This window comes from Ictidomys tridecemlineatus, chromosome 12 (genome assembly GCF_052094955.1).
Source record: "Ictidomys tridecemlineatus isolate mIctTri1 chromosome 12, mIctTri1.hap1, whole genome shotgun sequence".
Classification (NCBI taxonomy): Eukaryota; Metazoa; Chordata; class Mammalia; order Rodentia; family Sciuridae; genus Ictidomys; species Ictidomys tridecemlineatus.
The window spans coordinates 30,481,406-30,498,437 of NC_135488.1; positions in this window are offsets into that span (position 1 = coordinate 30,481,406).

A 17,032-nucleotide genomic window follows, 5' to 3' on the forward strand; every position below is an offset into this window, starting at 1 on the left:
GTGACTGTGCTGCAGTAGCAAAGTTGAGTTGTGCCAACAGACTTGGCCCACAAACCCAAGCATTCACCCTCCGATCTTTTACAGAAAAGGTGTGCTGGCTCCAGGTGATGATGGTTAGAATCTAGGAGCTTGGGTTAGGCAGCAAGAGGCCAGTCGCTCTGCAGTGGTGAGTCTATTTATGTTTCCTGGCTGTGCCCCACCTGGAATCACACAGCAGGTGGCAAACTTATGGGACGTGGTAAGTAGAACTTTCTCCTCATTTTCCTGAAACGACTGCTTCTTGGCTCCAGTGGGTATCCTGTTGGCAGGCACACCGTCCCTCCCACTCCTGTCCCCCCTCCATCACATCCTTTCTGATGGCCTCTTCCAGATCGGCTGCTGGTAGTTTTAAGTCTGTCCTCAAACAGAAGTCTCCCCTCCCCTCCAGTGTTTTAATTGCTCTTCTCTGGACCACGTCCAGGTTCACTATTTCTTCACAAGTGCCTGTGATCAGAGCTGGGCACTTTCGGGAGAGGCAGACTGTGACTTTGAGCAAGGAGAGCAGCCTTGGCCAGGGCCTTAGGGCAAGGGCCAGGTTTCACATTCAGACAAGGGCTGGAATCCTGATTCTCACCTTCCGGTTACACGACCCTCAGCTGCAGCTGAGGTGACTGTGCACAGTGTGGCCCGCAGTCTGATGATATGGTGCTTGCAGCCAGCCCTGCAAGACACAACCCAAAGTGCAGAGCTGGCTGCTGGTGCTGTGGGAGACTCCATCAGCAGGGAAGCCAGCTGTGACGTCAACTGTGTATATGTGTGTGTGCGCGCACGTGCATGTACATACATATATGTGTACACATGTGCATATAGGGTTGAAATCAAAGTTGAGTACTTTAAAGACACAAGTCCACAAATACATGTGTGTACACACATGTGCACACACACTATGTATATACAGTTTTATAAATATGCATTTGTATAGTATATATATATATATGCACTGCCTTATACATATACACATATACATATACACATGTATTTATTTATATTTATTTATTTATGTATACTCATATTTAAAACTAATAAGATGAATCTTCCCAGCTGGGCACTGGGCTCCTGGCAGGTACCTCGCCTCACCCCTCCTTCTGCCCAGCCAGGGGCTGGCCTGGTGTGTGACTTATTGGACTGCCTGAGAAAGAGGATACTAAAGACCACCTTGCAGACCAGCAAAAGAAAATCCAGTAGAATTTAAAGCTATAATGAGGAACTCGATTGCTCAGTAATTATGTGTGAATTTTAAACTGAATGCCCTCAGACCCTTGTTTAAAAGTTATTTCGAAGGCTTTCGTTGATGTCCAATGAGTGGAACCCCTTCCAGTAGGGAGTGTCCTGTCCTTTGCATTCCTAAGTATGGTTTTTGGCTCATCGGGGTTTGACAGGGCTGCTGGGAGGAGGAGATAGAGAGGGAGATGTGACCCTGGAGTGTCCCGAGCCACTGTCACCTGGAGACAGTGCACCTGTGCAATGCCCCGAGAATGTGAGTCTCCATCCACAAAGACCTAATGCTCACCCTGAGGTTCAGCAGTGCAGAATGCCCCGACTCTTTCGAGGGCCCGACTTCAGCACCCAGCATCCCTCAATGTACTCATGTGATTTTCCCCGGGGAAGATTACCTGAGATGGGTTCTCGGGAGCTCACATACCCCTTATCTGCTAGAGCCAGCAACCCCAGGGTCTGGCAGCCACAGCAACAGGTCCTGACATAAGAGGCTCCTGTCCCTCAGCTAAGAGTCCCCCATCAAAGACACAGATAGTTGGAGGAAGACCATCTGAGAGCCCAGGAGCGCCCCACATGTCTCCCTGTCTCAGCCCCCATTTGCCCTGGGTAACTCCGGGTGTTTTTAAAAAGCAAAAAAGTTGTCAAAGGCCTCTGCTTGCGGCTCCCATTACCCCAGCAGACCCCCTATCTCTAATAGGGATCACCCATTAATGACAGAGACAAGTCCTCAGGAAGATTAAAGGCCTTGTATAATTAAAAAGATAAGAGCCGGCCTGGGAGAAGGAAATTGGGATTCAATTAACAAGAGGCCTCTCCCCCCCAGCCTCTCCCAGCTCCGCTATCAAATGTTACACTCAGAAGTGCCCTCTCCACTCGCACAGAGCGAGAGGCTGAAGGCTCTTATTTATGGCTTGCTGGGAGTGGGCCTCGGGCCTCACTTGGCTGGGGCTTTGTTTACTCAGAGCTCAGGAGGGGTGGGGACAGCAGCACAAATCCTGCAGGAGGGGCCGCAAGGTGCTTTTCACTCCTTTTCTTTCCCTTCTCAGTTCCTCTGATCTTCTTGACAGGGGAAGAAAAATACTCAATAGAAGGTCTATTTCCTTCCTCCCTCAGCCTGAGGCTGACACAACAGGCTAAGGGTCACGGCTGAGAAAGCTCTGCGGGGTTATTTGTGTTGGGAAACCACGCCACTTCCCCCTTTCTGTCTTTCTCAGGTTTCCGTGGAGGCAGAAGGAAGATAAGGTTGGAGAGGCAGCTGCCCAAATGGCCCGTGGGACTGGATATGTGGAGTGCCTGGCTCCCAGGGAACCTCACTTATACTGGCCTTCCAGAGGGTTCTGAAGCTGGGATCAGCACAGGGCTCACAAGGGCTGTGCATGAAGCTGGCGTCTGCAGATCGGGACCAGCACCTTGGGCCCCAGCAAACACCAGATCTGTCAGAGATAGCCCTGGGGGCTTTCCCAGTGGTCCTGAGAGGTAACCATGAGCTGGGCCCCAGGGCCTTGCAGGAATACCATGGGAGGTCCCTGGATGGATGGATGGATGGATGGATGCATGGATGGATGGATGGATGGATGGATGGATGGATGGATGCATGGATGGGCTATACTTTGAAAGACCCTGCTCTTTCTGAAGGCTGGTGAAGCCCCCACTTGCAGCTTACCCAAGCCTCTCTCCTGGCAGGGACTCACAGAAGCTTGTCAGGACCTCCCCAGTAGGTAGCAGCCTTAGTCTATCTGTGGGGTCCTCAGAACAGTGAGGTCCACGAGAGCCAAGGAGAACATTCCAGGACATCTGGACAAAGAAGGCAAAACACAGTTGTCAGCTGAGAGGAGTTAGAAACACACAAACAGGGTAAGATCCTCTGGCTATGAGAATTTGCTCCATGCCCGTTGGCCACCAGGAAGCTGTGTGGAAGGTGGACATGAACTTCACCTGATACACCACAGACACCTCCATCTCAAGAGGGCTTAAGCCAAACCCCATATTTTAGCCACCTAATATCTTTGCTTTCCGGGTTCCCTATTCCTGCATGTGCCTCAGGAGGACCTGCTGAGCCCCAGGTGTTTTTCATTCCTCACCTTAAGTTTTCAGTCCGTACCTGGAGGAACAATGCCAGCTCTGCCTACCCCAGATGACAAAACCCATCTGAGCCCAGACACCAACTCCTGTGGGAACATATCAAATTCAAACACAGCACCAAGGCTGGAGACCCCAGCACTGCCCTGGGCCCTCTCTCCCATTGGGGTCGCCTCCTTATTGGCTCTCAAAGCAGGGGTTCTGTCACACATGATGGCTCTGTGTGAACTACGGAGGGGCTGGACCGACAAGAGGCTGGCCAACTGACGCAGCTCAGCACAGCAAATCAAGAGCTCCCAAGACCCCCCCTCAGAGACGAAGCACTGCCATTTCTACAGAACGCCATCAGGGACTAAAGCAGAATTTTTATTATGGATCAAGGGGTTGACAATGATAGGAATTTTTAGTAGACAGTAGAGGAGAGCAGACTTGAGGAAAAGATATTGGAACAAACAGGGACGTGGTTTCAGAGTGAAGACCAGAGAGAGGATCAGCCAGCTCCCTCATCTCCCAGAAGAAACTGAATGACAGCCCCCACCCTCACCCCACCTGGGTCACCCCCTCCAGGTTCAATGGAGCTGAGGCATGGACTCAAAGGCAGATTGTGCCTAGATCTTAAAGCCATGGCGGTGTCTGCCTGGATCACTCGCTCTTTGGGAAGCCTACTGCCATGACAGGAGGACCCTCAAGCCATGGTGAGGCCCACATGGTGAGGACCTGCAGTTCTGGACAGCAGCCACAAGGAGCTGAGGCCTCCAGCCAGCAGCTGAGCAAGTGAGCCATCTTGGAAGAAGACTCCCAGACCCTGTCAAGCCAAGAGATGACTTCAGCCCCAGGCTGTGCCCTGAGCCCTGTGAGCAGAACCTTCTCATCATGCCAGCCCCATAAAACCATGAGATAATAAATGCTGGTTGTTCGAGTTCACCAAGGTTTGAGGCCATTTGCTCTCTGACGTGGATCACCAGGACAGAGGGCAGATCCCCTTTCCAGTTTCGTTCTGGAGTTTCACGACATACCCACAGTGACTATCTCGTTTCCTTGGTACCCTTACTCACTCTCTGGCGCAAAGGTTGAGGAGCTGCAGCTTGGAGAGATTGAATAGCCCCTTCCAAGTTCACTTCATGCACTGGCAGCAGAGAGACATGAAGAAAGCACGCATCTCGACTTCCCACACATAATCAAGCTGCTGAAATCACTGTCTGTGGACCTCTGTGCCCTGGGCCATTGTCTAGGGCCTGGGTAACTCGTGGCCTGGTGTCTAGGGCACAGGGGCAACTTCAGGTGGAAGTTGTCTGGTATCTCACGTTTGGCACAGCCTGCTAAACAGGCCGCGTATCCCAGCCACCCTCTGACAAGCCTCAATTGAGTGCCTGCCCCATGACAAGTGTCAAAGAAGCCCCGTCTGCAGGCTGCCTTTCCTGGAGGCACAGTTCAATAGGGTGCCAGGGGGTGAAAAAAGAAGAAGAAAAGAAAAAATAAAAAAGCTATAACATTTGAGCTTGAAATGTCACATGGAGCCAAGGCAGTTGTCTGATGGATTGCCCTGTCATCCCCAAGCCAAAAGAGAAAAAAACATCCAGAGCCATCAATTGGTTCCTGCCCTTTTAATCCAAACAATATTTTACAGCATCAGAAAGCAAAGAAATTATTTTGTTAGACATTCGGCTCTGTGTGTGGATTGCTGAGCACTTAGCCAGAAAAGCAGCAAGGAAGCCATTCAATGTCTGCATGTCTGACCGACCCAGGTTGGACGTGGAACAGGCTCCAACAGAGATGAGAGGCTCCGTGGACACAGCCCCACTCACTCCTTCATTGACTCACGCGGAGCCTGCTGTGTACCTAGCTCTGCCCTTGACAGTGAACCTACATGACCCCCGTGTGCACACACTCCAGCTGCCCAGGTTGAAGACTGCTCCTGCCTTCTCTCGACCTGCTCCTCTTTCTGGCTAGATATGTTCTCCAGGGTCTGTCATCTCCTCAGGACACACTCTAGACTTCTGACATCCGTCCCTTGGCTCAGATGCTTGGCTCTTGGATTCAGACCACACTAAGAGCCTTCATCTATGAGGATAAAGCTTTGTTTGCAGGATGGGGTGAGAGACTGTCTCCCCAACAAGATGACCAGCAGCATGAGGTGTGCATGGCAGAAATTTCTAGAAGGACAAGCACTTACGATGGCTTCCTGGGTGTGATGGGTTTGAGGAGAGATTCACCAGTCCTCAAGATTTGCCCTTCCTCATTCCCAGGGCTACACACACACACACACACACACACACACACACACACACACACACGCTGCTTCACCCTGAGGCAGTCCCTTCTCCCACGCACCCCAGTGGCAAGACCTTTCCCTACCCACCATGCTAGCTCCTCTACCTCTGTTTTAACTCTGTATGTGAATTACATTGTGTGCATCCACCCCTCCCACCAGGGCGCAGGCTCCACTGGGCATGGTCATGACTCTGTCCCTATGTGATGACCAGCTGAGGAAGCAATAAATCTTCATCACAACGACTGGAGTAGGAAGAAACGCAATGGGTGAACATGGTTATGGAGATCAGACAGCACAAGGCATGATCAGGGACAGTCAAAGGGTGAATGGGCTGGTGTAAGAAGGGACTGAAGAGGGTCACACAGTCCTTTAAAAGTTAGGCACTTGTCACAGCAGCCACTGAGTTCACTGACATACTCACAATAAATTAAATATACTCATACAAAGATATGTACGTGAATATCTGTGGCAGCCTTAGTCATAACAACCCCAACTGGAAACAGCCCCAGTGTCTACATTAATACATTGGAATACTGCTCAACAGTAACAATGAATGAAGGAACTGCTGGTACGTGTGACAGTGTGTACGAATCTCAGAGATGTCGTGCTACACACAAAAGCCAGGCATAGGAGACTATATACAGTCAGATTCTACTTAAAGGAAATTCTAGAAAATGCAAAACTATAGTGACAAGAGGAAGACTGTGGTTGTATAGGGCCACTGGTGTTAGGGAACGGGTTGTAAGAGCAGGAACATCATAGGTACAAGTGAACCTTGTGATAGCATAGACTAAACTTAGTCGGGGTTATGGCTCTATGGAGTATACCTCAAGAAAGTTGTAAGAAGAAAATGGATCCAGTATGGAAGATTTGGAGTGACTCTTTAGGTGATTTGGCCTTCTACTATCTGTGCAAATACAGCAATGCTTGAGAAAGGGGGGAAATGGGTGGTATTGGGGAGAAGAAATTGGGTCTAGAAGGTTTTTGTTTGTTTGTTTGTTTGTTTTTAAGAAGTTATGGAATGGAGGAGAGATTACAGCCAGGGTAGCCAAGGAAACAGAAATGGTCACATGGATACAGTAGACCAGGGAAGAGTCATAAACTCTGATGACTGGGGACTCGAGGGGTGAATGTTGGGCTTATACTCCAATATGTGGTAATCTTGGTGAGAGATGTTAGAACTGTTCAAGTCAAAGCAGGGCATGGGCTGGGCTCAGCTTGAGAAGAAGGTGAGTGGAACCAGGACCTCGGATTCTACCATGGAAGCAGAGTTAGGATCTTGATCAAGGTCAGGCGCCCAGAGGGTTCCACAAGGCAAGCCAGATCTCAGAAGCACAGGGGACAAAGACTCTGGCTTTGGTGATAAGAGGGAGTTGAGGCTCAATGGGAATGGAGGCTCATAGACATTGCTTCCCTTCATATGGGCCTGACCCCAGAAAGTCTCTGGACCTGCCATGTGCAATGTCTGAGAGGGGGCTATGGAACTGGAGGGATCATCTAGAAAGGAGTGCCAGAGAGCACCGTGCCACCATAGATGGGCGCAGGGAGCTGCAGAGTGAACCCAGGAAGGGGCATCTGGTATCACCTAGTGCTACCTCAGCAGCAGAAGTTTCTGCCATATCCCAGCATGGCTTAGCTTGAACACTCCGCTAGAAATGAAAAGTTCACTGCTTTGTGAAGAGGTAGTTCTATTGCTGAACAGCTATAAATGATGGTGATGATTACAGTGATGATAATGGTGGCGGTGGTGATGACGATGATGTTGTTGATGTGATTATGGTGAGATGATGGTGATGATTACAGTGATGACTGTGGTGGTATGGTGATCGTGGTGGTGATGACAATGGTGATGATGATGATGATGATGATGGTGATGGTGATGGTGATGGTGATGTTGATGGTGATGGTGCTGATGATGGTGATGGTGCTATGATGGTGATGATTATAGTGATGGTGGTGCTGGTGATGACAATGGTGATGATGATGATGATGATGATGATAGTGATGGTGATGGTGATGGTGCTGATGATGGTGATGGTGCTATGATGGTGATGATTATAGTGATGATGGTGTTGGTGATGGCACTGGTGATGGTAATGATGATGATGATGATGGTGATGATGATGATGATTACAGTGATGATGATAATGGTGGTGGTGATGGTATGATGCTGGCGATGATAGTGACAATGGCAATGGTGGTGATAATGTTGATGATGATGGTGATGATTATGGTGATGATGGTGGTGATGATGGTGATTACAATGGTGATGGTCATATTAATGATGATGTTGATGACTATAGTGATGATGATGGTGGTGATGGTGTTCACAGTGGTGATGGTGGTGACAATGGTGATGATCATGGTGATGATGATGGTGGTGATGGTGTTTACAATGGTGATGATCATGGTGATGATTACTGTGATGATGGTGGTGATAGTGGTGATAATGGTGATGATGATGGTGATAATTACTGTGATGATGGTGGTGATGGTGGAGACAATGGTGATGGTGATGGTGATGATGATGGTGATGATAGAAGGAGGAGAAGGAGGCGGGGATTGCTAATATGTGCCACACAGTCCCCTGGAGCGGGGCTTGTGCGAGGCACTCTACATACATTAGTTTGTTTGATCTTTGGAAGAACACTGTGATAGGAATGCCGTCATCATAGGTCTTCATTTTGCACACAATGAAACACAGGAACCTTGCCAGGGCCAACGGCTGCGAAGTTGCTGGGTGGATTGAGCCCATGCTGTCCGAATAAAGACGCTTGAAGAGCTGTGGCCTGCTAGTGACCCCACACCTGCCTGTGGTCAATTCCCATCAGAGTCTGTTTTCTGTAGGGGTGAAAATCAGTAGATGAAACTTTCTTCCATCTTTCCAAGTGTATTCAGACAGCAAAGACAGGCTCCCCTGTAGGTCCAGCATGTCCATCTCTCCAGTGTTCCCTAAGGTTTTCTGTGCTCCCTCGCCATGTGGTCGCCTCTCTTGAGCATCCCTGAGCTTGTGACTGTGCTCATTGAAGGTGAAACCTAGATGTGAACAATACTTCCAGGTAGCTCAGCTAACTTGGAGCAAAACAGAGGGATGCTTCTCAGTGTGGGTGGAGCAGACGGCAGGAGGCTGGGCCTGGGGAAAGTGAGGAGATGGGGTGAATCAGGAAGGGGCCAAGAGACAGAGGGTTGACAAGAGTCAGAGAGGCCATGAGAGGGTGCCTTACAGGGAGCCTGAGAGAAGACAGGATTAAGAAGCAGGGTCTGGCCTGCAGCACTGGGTTTGCAGAGCAGCTGAGGAGGCTAGGAACTGAGACGGTGGGAGATCTGCTGGCTTGGGAAGAACAGCAGAGAAGAACCGCAGGATTTGAGGAAAGAGTGTGCAGGAGTCAGGGCGACCGCTGGCCATCCTCTCTGCTGACAAAACGAAAGAGAGGAGGTCAGAGGCTGTGGAGGCAGAGCAGGCAGCGGGTTACATAAATGTCCTTGAAGTACTGAGGCGGGATGTGACCACAGAGAGGGAAAGATGGAAGAGCTGCATAGACGGGAGAGAGTAGGAGAGGAGCGAGGTAGAGGAGGCCGCTCGGGGTGGACCTGGAAATACCTGGGGGTCTGAAGGTGCAGGGAAGGGGGCTGGTAACACCTCACTTTGTGTCTGAGGTCTGAAATGTTTCCCATGTTCATTATCTCACTGGATGACATGCCACCTAAGACGGAGGCGTACCTACTTCTACCTGACAGGTAAGATAACGCAAGAGAAGGTATGTGACTCTCCCAAGGCTATCGCGACATAAGATTTCCTGATGGCTAGTCCCTTTCCCCTAACTCTGTGGTTAAAGCTTGTTATGTGGTGCACCAGAGAGCTCACTAAAGGGTGAACTGAGACCGTGTCCCAGAAAGGAAGCAAGAGAAGTTGGCTGTTGAGAGGAATTAGGGGCCAGGAGAACTGAGAAGATGGAGCACAGAAAAAGGGGTCAGTGAGGGACACATGGAAAGCTTGTCTGGCAGCATCAAGAGAGCTCCAGGAAGATAGCTTAACCCCACTGGGCCAAGAGAGCCCAGCTCAACTTTCTGCTGCACTCATCCATCCACTGATTCCACTGAACTTAGTGCCACTGAATGTCAAAGAAACAGCAGGTGGCTCAGGTGGGAGTTTTGTATGGCCAGAGACAGCAAAGAAGGTACGAGGTATGCAGAGATCAGTGGCCACGCAGGGCAGATGTTACCAAAGAGCAAAGAGTGAGGAAGAAGGAGATGTGGACGCTAACCCTTGATCATCAATGATATGTGGCAGCATTGATGGGTAAAGAAGAATCAGAAGCACCGTAGTTCGTGAGGTACCCAGAGGTCATCTACAAGGACAGGCGCACGACTCCTGGAGGCTGGGCTACCAGGGAGGGAAGCGGAGGCCTGAGTCTTAAGCCTCACCAGGAGGAAGCACAGCCCAGGGACGCGAAGGGGGCCCAGAAACATGGAATTCTTTTAGGCAGCTTTCAAACTCCCTTTGCTCCCGGGGTGCTCTTCTGGAGGTGCTGCCAAGGTAGGACCAAGTGGCCAGGCCACATCTTCAAGGTCACTAAATTCTAGCCTGGATTTCCAGATGCCATGTTGGCAGGTGAGCAGGCCTGTCTAACCAGTCTCGCCACTGTCCCAAGACCAGTGTACCCAGGGGACCTTGGCCAGAACTAGAAATTCATAGGAAACACACAAGAGGCAATCCCAAGGGAAGCCCTTCCATCTATATGTAATTAATACCTTTAAAAAACCTGCTGGCATTTTTAGGAGTTGGGGGAGTTCAGCAGTTCTCTGGAAATTGCCCAACCCCAGCTCTACTGGAAATATCAGCTCAGTTACCAACAGTCTTTTCTGAACCCCAAATTGAACCATGTGGCAACACATTTGAAATGATCCCAGCCCATCCTGATACAGTCACGTTTGTGTAGTAAAAAGAGATTCTGAATGGCCCGACCCGAGTCTGCGTCTGGTGACCTCATGACTGGCTCTGGGAACTTGAGCGTGTCTCAGACTCCCAGGGCCCACTAACAATCTCAGACCACCTCACGGTGTTAAGAGAATTAACTGGACCCCTAGACCATTCTCCTATTCTTTCCACCCTGGACTGCCCCTGTAAAGAAATGTTGCTGTGAACCGAGAGAAGTATTTTGGCTCCTTTACCCAGGGTTTTTGACTCGTGAGATCTGTGGAATCTGCCAGTCCCTTGGCAGGAATCACACAGGTGAATAAAATGGACCCATCTATTAAAATGGACTCAATGCTGCAGGAACACTTCATTAATTATAAAGTGCCACATTTGTATTATGGCATTGACAAGGAGAGGACACCGAGCCTAAGGTTCAAGTACTGGTGGACGACTCTCTGCTCAGCTCTCTTCCTTGTCTGCCATTCCTGACTCAGGAATACAGAACTAGTTTCCTTTTGCCAATTATCCTCAATCATTCTTAGCAGGAAACGTCACAGCCCCATGCCCTCCGAAATGAGTTTGGAACTAAGTCAGGAAGTATGGGAAGAAAGTTCGGTGAACTGAAACAAATAATTCATTTGGGGGCCCATGTCTCATTTTCTTGTAACGTAATTCTGAGACCTGACTCACTTTGGACTAGAGATGTTAGAAAACATCCGTGTGGCTGTGGGTTGAGAAGCTCATCCTCAGGCCTCTCTTGAGGTCAGGTACTTGCGTCTCCTTTAGCATGCAAAATGCAGCCCTCTGGACAGCCCCTGAAGTTGGACAACTATTCCCACTTAACAGATGAAGAAAATGGAGCTCAGAAAAACTGGGGCGGGGGGAACTGCACCCAAAGTCATGCAAAGAATGTCAGAGTTGGATCTTAGCCTTTTTTCTTCAAGTTCAAAAAAATCCTGGACTGCCCCTCTCAAGAAATGTTGCTGTCAACCAAAATAAGTATTTTGGCTCCTTTCCACAGGGTTTTGATTCATGAGCTCTATGGAATCTGCTGGTGATTCCACAGGAATAACACAGGTGAGCTTCCCAGTGGATCACTGAATGAGAGACAGGTTGGTACATGTACTGACACCCCTTAAGAGGAACACAACTTCACTGCAGGTAAGAGAGGGAGGAACCTTCAGCAAACCTCACCACTGCTTAACCATAAAGAGAAACAAAACTGAATTCTCCTCCACAGCACACACAGAATCCATCCTAGATGGCTTCCTAACTTCAATATGAAAGGTAAAGTGAAAACTCTAACAGACAATATGGGGAAATATATTTATGACCTCAGAATAAGAAATTTTCATTTTAAAACCCAATGTAAAGAATAAAGTTCACTAGGAAAAGATTGTTGGCTGGGTTGAAATTAAGAACATGGATTTATTAAAAGACACTAAAGATGACAAAAAGACATGTCATAAACTGGGGGGAAACATGTGACTATGTGCAACAAAAGCGTTTCAGAACAGAATTTCTGCAGATCAGTAAGGAAAAGACAAATAACCTAACAGCGATCATCCAAAGACATCATTTTGGTCCATTCATAGGAAAAGAAAACATGCAAAAGTCTACATAGCTCATTAATGACCTAGAATATTAAAATTACAACTAAAAACAAGTTCACACTCAAAATGTAAAACTCTGATCACACCAAGTGCTGGTGAAGAATTAGAAGAGGCCGACAGGGTGTAAATTGAGACAGCACACTGGAAGACAATCCTCAGGACCGGCTACACCGAAGCCAAGCATGGCTTGCACTCAAGTGACACTGAGGGTCACACCACCAAAAGATCACTCACCAATGCAGCAAGAGACAGCGAAAAGAAAATTCTCAACAACGTTGCTCTAACAGAGGGATGTACTACAGCAAAGGAGCACTCGTGATGTCCATTCACAGGAAACTGGACAACTAATGACTCATGCACTGGAACCTCACACAGCCGCTCAGCAACCTCAAGCACAGCACTGAGCAGAGCAAGAGAACACTAACCTACCCAAGAACACCCACAGATATCACATGACCCCATTTATGCAAACTTCAAAATCATAAGATAATTAGGGATTGCTTAGGATACATAGAGATGAGACCAACTATGATAAAAAGGATAATAAACCCAGAATTCAAGAAAGGCCAATCCTGCTAGGAGGAAGGGAGCCAGGGCCTCCAATGACCCTAGGGGTGAGGTTTGCTTGATTCCTCAAGTGGCGTGGTTTTCTATTGGTGTTTACTGGATCTGTCTTTGCATGTTGTATATGCTGTGTAGGCTTATTTTGCAGGTCTGACTTGCAAACATGAGTTTGGCAGAGGATCCCTCAAAGAAAGTTGATAATTATATTGCAGGGAGAACAGCCGTGTAGCACTCTCGCACAGGCTGGCCTAGGACTAAGGGTCAATGATGCTCCTACCAAACTCTCCAGCCAGCACTTTGCATAATAGCTAGGACCTTAAAGTGCATAATGATACCTTGACAAGGGAATGAGTGGTGCAGGACTGGCTGGAGGGACAGCCAACTGGCTGAGTGGGTGGGTGAATGAATGGAGTGGCCAGCTAAAGCCTAAGTCATATAAAGGTATCTAACAGAAGCTCTGGGTAACATAGGATGGGAGCCTGGCTGGATGTCAGGTCTGCATCCAGAACTCCCTTCTCTTCTCTCCTGCCCTCTCGCCATCAGATACAATGAGAGCCATCTAATTTAACGGAAGCCTAATTGAATCCTTCCTTCCTGAGTGGAAAGAAGCATGTGTATGCTAATTCTGCAGGGCCCTTCCCCCACCACACCATGCTCTCCAGTCTGCCTGGAGAAGCCCCTCTTCCTTCTGGACTCCCCTTGTGCCCCCATCCCTCTTCTCCAGTCAGTGCCAATTCAATCCTTCAAATGCACTTTGTGGACACTGTTTACTGGTTTGCAAGCTTTTGCCCTTCTAGGCCCCACCAGGCTATAAACTCGATAAAATGGGTCTTATTCATCCTTTAATCTGCACCTATTACAGCACTTGGCAGATCACGTGTGCCGGACAACACATACTTCTTCTGAATCTAACAGACGCTGAGATGCGGACCATGAAGGCGGTGAATCTAAAGTCAATGACTCAAAGCACAAGAATTAATAGATTAGCAGAGTAGAGAATCTCAAAATCAAAAGAAAGGGCAGAACTACAGAGTAGGCTCAAAGCTGATTATGGCTAAGACGTAAAAAAGCAATTTAAACCAGGCCCCGAAGTCTTGCTGAGTCCTCTGCTAAGCCAAGCAAGTCCAATACACATAAGATGCCCAGCGGGCCACACACAGCCAGGAGAAAGAGCAGTTCCATGAAGTTTGGGCCGGGATAGCTTGGAAGATGGAATAAAAGTCAGCTTTGTCAAAAATACAGCATTTCAAATGAAAATTATTTTGTGGTATTTTTCTCCAGAGGACCCGCACATGAGTTGTACCCTGGAAGGAATAGGCAGGTGTCAAGGTCAGGAGGAGGTGCAGAAAGGCAGGCAGGTGAGTGTGGATTTAGAGACGCTATCCACAGAAGGTGGAACTAATGATGCCCCTCACCTCTCAGGCCGCCATCTGTGCGGATTCTGTACTCATTCTGCCTGGTGGCCAAAATCCAGTTGAAATTCTCCAGCAGAATCTACTAGAAACTGCTCTTCTAAAAACCCATCCAGGAACTTGGGATATAGCTCGGTTGGTAGAGTGCCTGCCTCACATGCACAAGGCCCTGGGTTCAATCCCCAGCAACACACACACACACACACACACACACACACACACACACACACACCATCCAAGTTGCTTCATTTGGGTTATACATTAAATATGTCCTTGCATCCAAATTCAGTGCAGAACTTGAGGTTGCAATTCACAATAAAATCAGATGATTTATTTCCTTCTTCCATTTCAGACTACTCTCAAACTTCAGCTAGTCTCGCCTGATTAGTGACAACTATTGTCCACGCTACTGGATTAAATGCCTAACAAGACAAAATAGCAGCCACCAGCAAATGTGCCCTGGCCTTGTAAGAGGCACAGTGGTGTCCTCAGGTCAGTCAGGCTTGCTGGTCCCACTTTCTGTACAAGAAAACTGAGACCTTGAGGGATCAAATAGCATGGAGATCATTTTCCAGGAATAAATGATTTAATCTTCCTCTAATTAATATTTGCAAGGAGCCATCTGTATGGAACGCTGGACCCTCTGTAAACACCAGCAGCTCTTTCTGCCCACTGTGTTGACCAGCAGCACCGTGAAACCATGGACACTCGTGGGCAGGAAGGAGCAGAGAGCCGGGCCTCCTGCAACACAAGAGGGCTACTGATCCAAGCTTGTTTAGAAGCCGCAGAGAGCATGGGGCTTTTACAGCATCAACCTATGACGAATTCCCTCCTCCGGGCTCCTTCTTCTTTCCTTTTCCTGTTTTCTCTTCCCATTTTCTTTCCCTCCTTCCTCCTGCCCCTCCCTCCTATGTGCTGCATCACCTGCTCAGACCTGAATCGCAGTCAGAAATGACCAGAGCCCTATCTCCAGGGCTTGGCATCCAGACCTGAGAACACACCACAGCAACTCCAACCCCAGGGGAGAGAGTGGATGAATGCAGGCGAACCCACCGCCTTCTCCACGTTCACCATTAGGACCACGTCTCCATGGCACCCAGGAAACAAGAGGAGGCATCCTGGGTGCGTCTGTCTGTCATGGGAGGGCAGGTCTGCAAATGAACTGGACCACAGTGCACCAAAAAAGGGCAGCACAGCCCCAAGGAGGAAGTGCCAGGAACCAGGGCTGGAGGGACAGAGAAGAACCCCAAGCAGGAGGATCCCTGGAGCCAAGGGGGAAACGGAGAAGGGGCCATGGGCCTGGGAAATCACTTGGGGATCAGCAAAATTCCTTCTGCCTGGTCACGCCCCCACTCTCAGGGCTCAGCCCACGTCTCCCAAGGAGGACTTTGACTTCTCTCCTCTTTGCCCTTAATCTTGTAAATAAGAATGGAAAATGTAAATCTAGCCGGCACTGGAGACTAGACGGAGGCTGCCTGTCCAGAGGAGGGGGGAAGATCCATTCCTGTATTTATTTATTATTATTATTTCGAGGAGAGAAAAAAGCCAGAAATATTTCCAAAATGTCAACACTATTAAGGAAATCTGAACACCTTAATCCATTTAAATGTCATCCAGAACCCAGCACGGGTTTGGAAGTGAGGAGGGGCAGAGGAATTAATGCCAGATTCCACATAATCTATCAAAGTTTCTTTCTTTTCTTAATATATTAAATATTAAATGCTTCTTTGCATCTGAGTGAGAGAGGAGAGAGAGAGGGACCAGGGTGGAACTCATAAATGCCTAGATAATTGGTTTTGAGGTTTTTTTTTTCTTCTTCTTCTTTCTTTCTTTCTTCTTGGCGGATTCTCAATTTCCCTATAAAAGAGAAAATTCATTTCCAGCCGCTAATGTAATGTCAGCGTGCTGTTTACTAAGCATGGATGATGTATAGGGGGACACTACTTTCAGAGGACTACTTAATGATGCATAGAATTAAATCCTGGGCTCCTCAGCTGAGCCTCCTCCCTCCCCCCTGGTTCCCAGGCTCCCAGTGCATCCTGGGAGAAGCAGGGTTGGCATACCCTGCCTCCCTCCTTGCTAGAACTCTGGGGTCTCTGCCGAGGACGCTTGAAAATGGACCCTTAACCTCCACAGACACGTCTGCCCTTAACCGAGCCTGGGATGAGGGCCTTACACTGACATGTTAGGGAAAGATGGCCACTGCTCAAGGGGACAGAAGTAGGGAGTCCGTGCACCACACCAGAGTGTCAGGGGCAGCAGGAAGAGGTGCAGGGCTGATTGGACCATCCCAGTAGGGAAAGGGCTGGCCAGGAAGAAGCAGAGGTGGAGCTTCAGGCTCGCCCTCTGCCTTTGGAGACCACAGCATTCAGATGTCAAGGAAAATAGATGTCTACTGTCCACTGTGCCCTGAGGCCAGTGTGGCTGCCACTGCCAGAGTGGCACCCTGGTCCTCTGCACCAGCCAGGAGCTACTGACAGCTCACTGTGCTCTCAGGGGCATGGGAAGCCTGATCACCAGCCCCCCCAGAACCGCACCCTGCTGAAAGACTGTCCTGGCCTCCTCCCTGGGGAAGCTGATCAACCATGCCATCTAAGGAGACCAGCCATTCTGGCTGGCCACCTCAGCCACTGGGGAATTGGGAGCTAAGGTAGATAGGCAGACAGCAGGAGAGGAGGGCTGAGGTGCTCTCCCTGGCCAGGCATGGAAGAGGGTACAAGGACCAGCAGGCCCTTCTTCATCTCCTCCAGGGGCACTTGGACTCGGTCCCTGCCGATCTCCAGAGGCCTTGGTTTCTCTGACCTCATGAACATTCACTGTCACTGACTTCAGTCTCTTTCTAGAATCCCCTGCTCCAGGGGCTCCTCCCTGTCCTCTACTTCCAACAGCTGATTGTCCACCCACCATAGACTCTTCG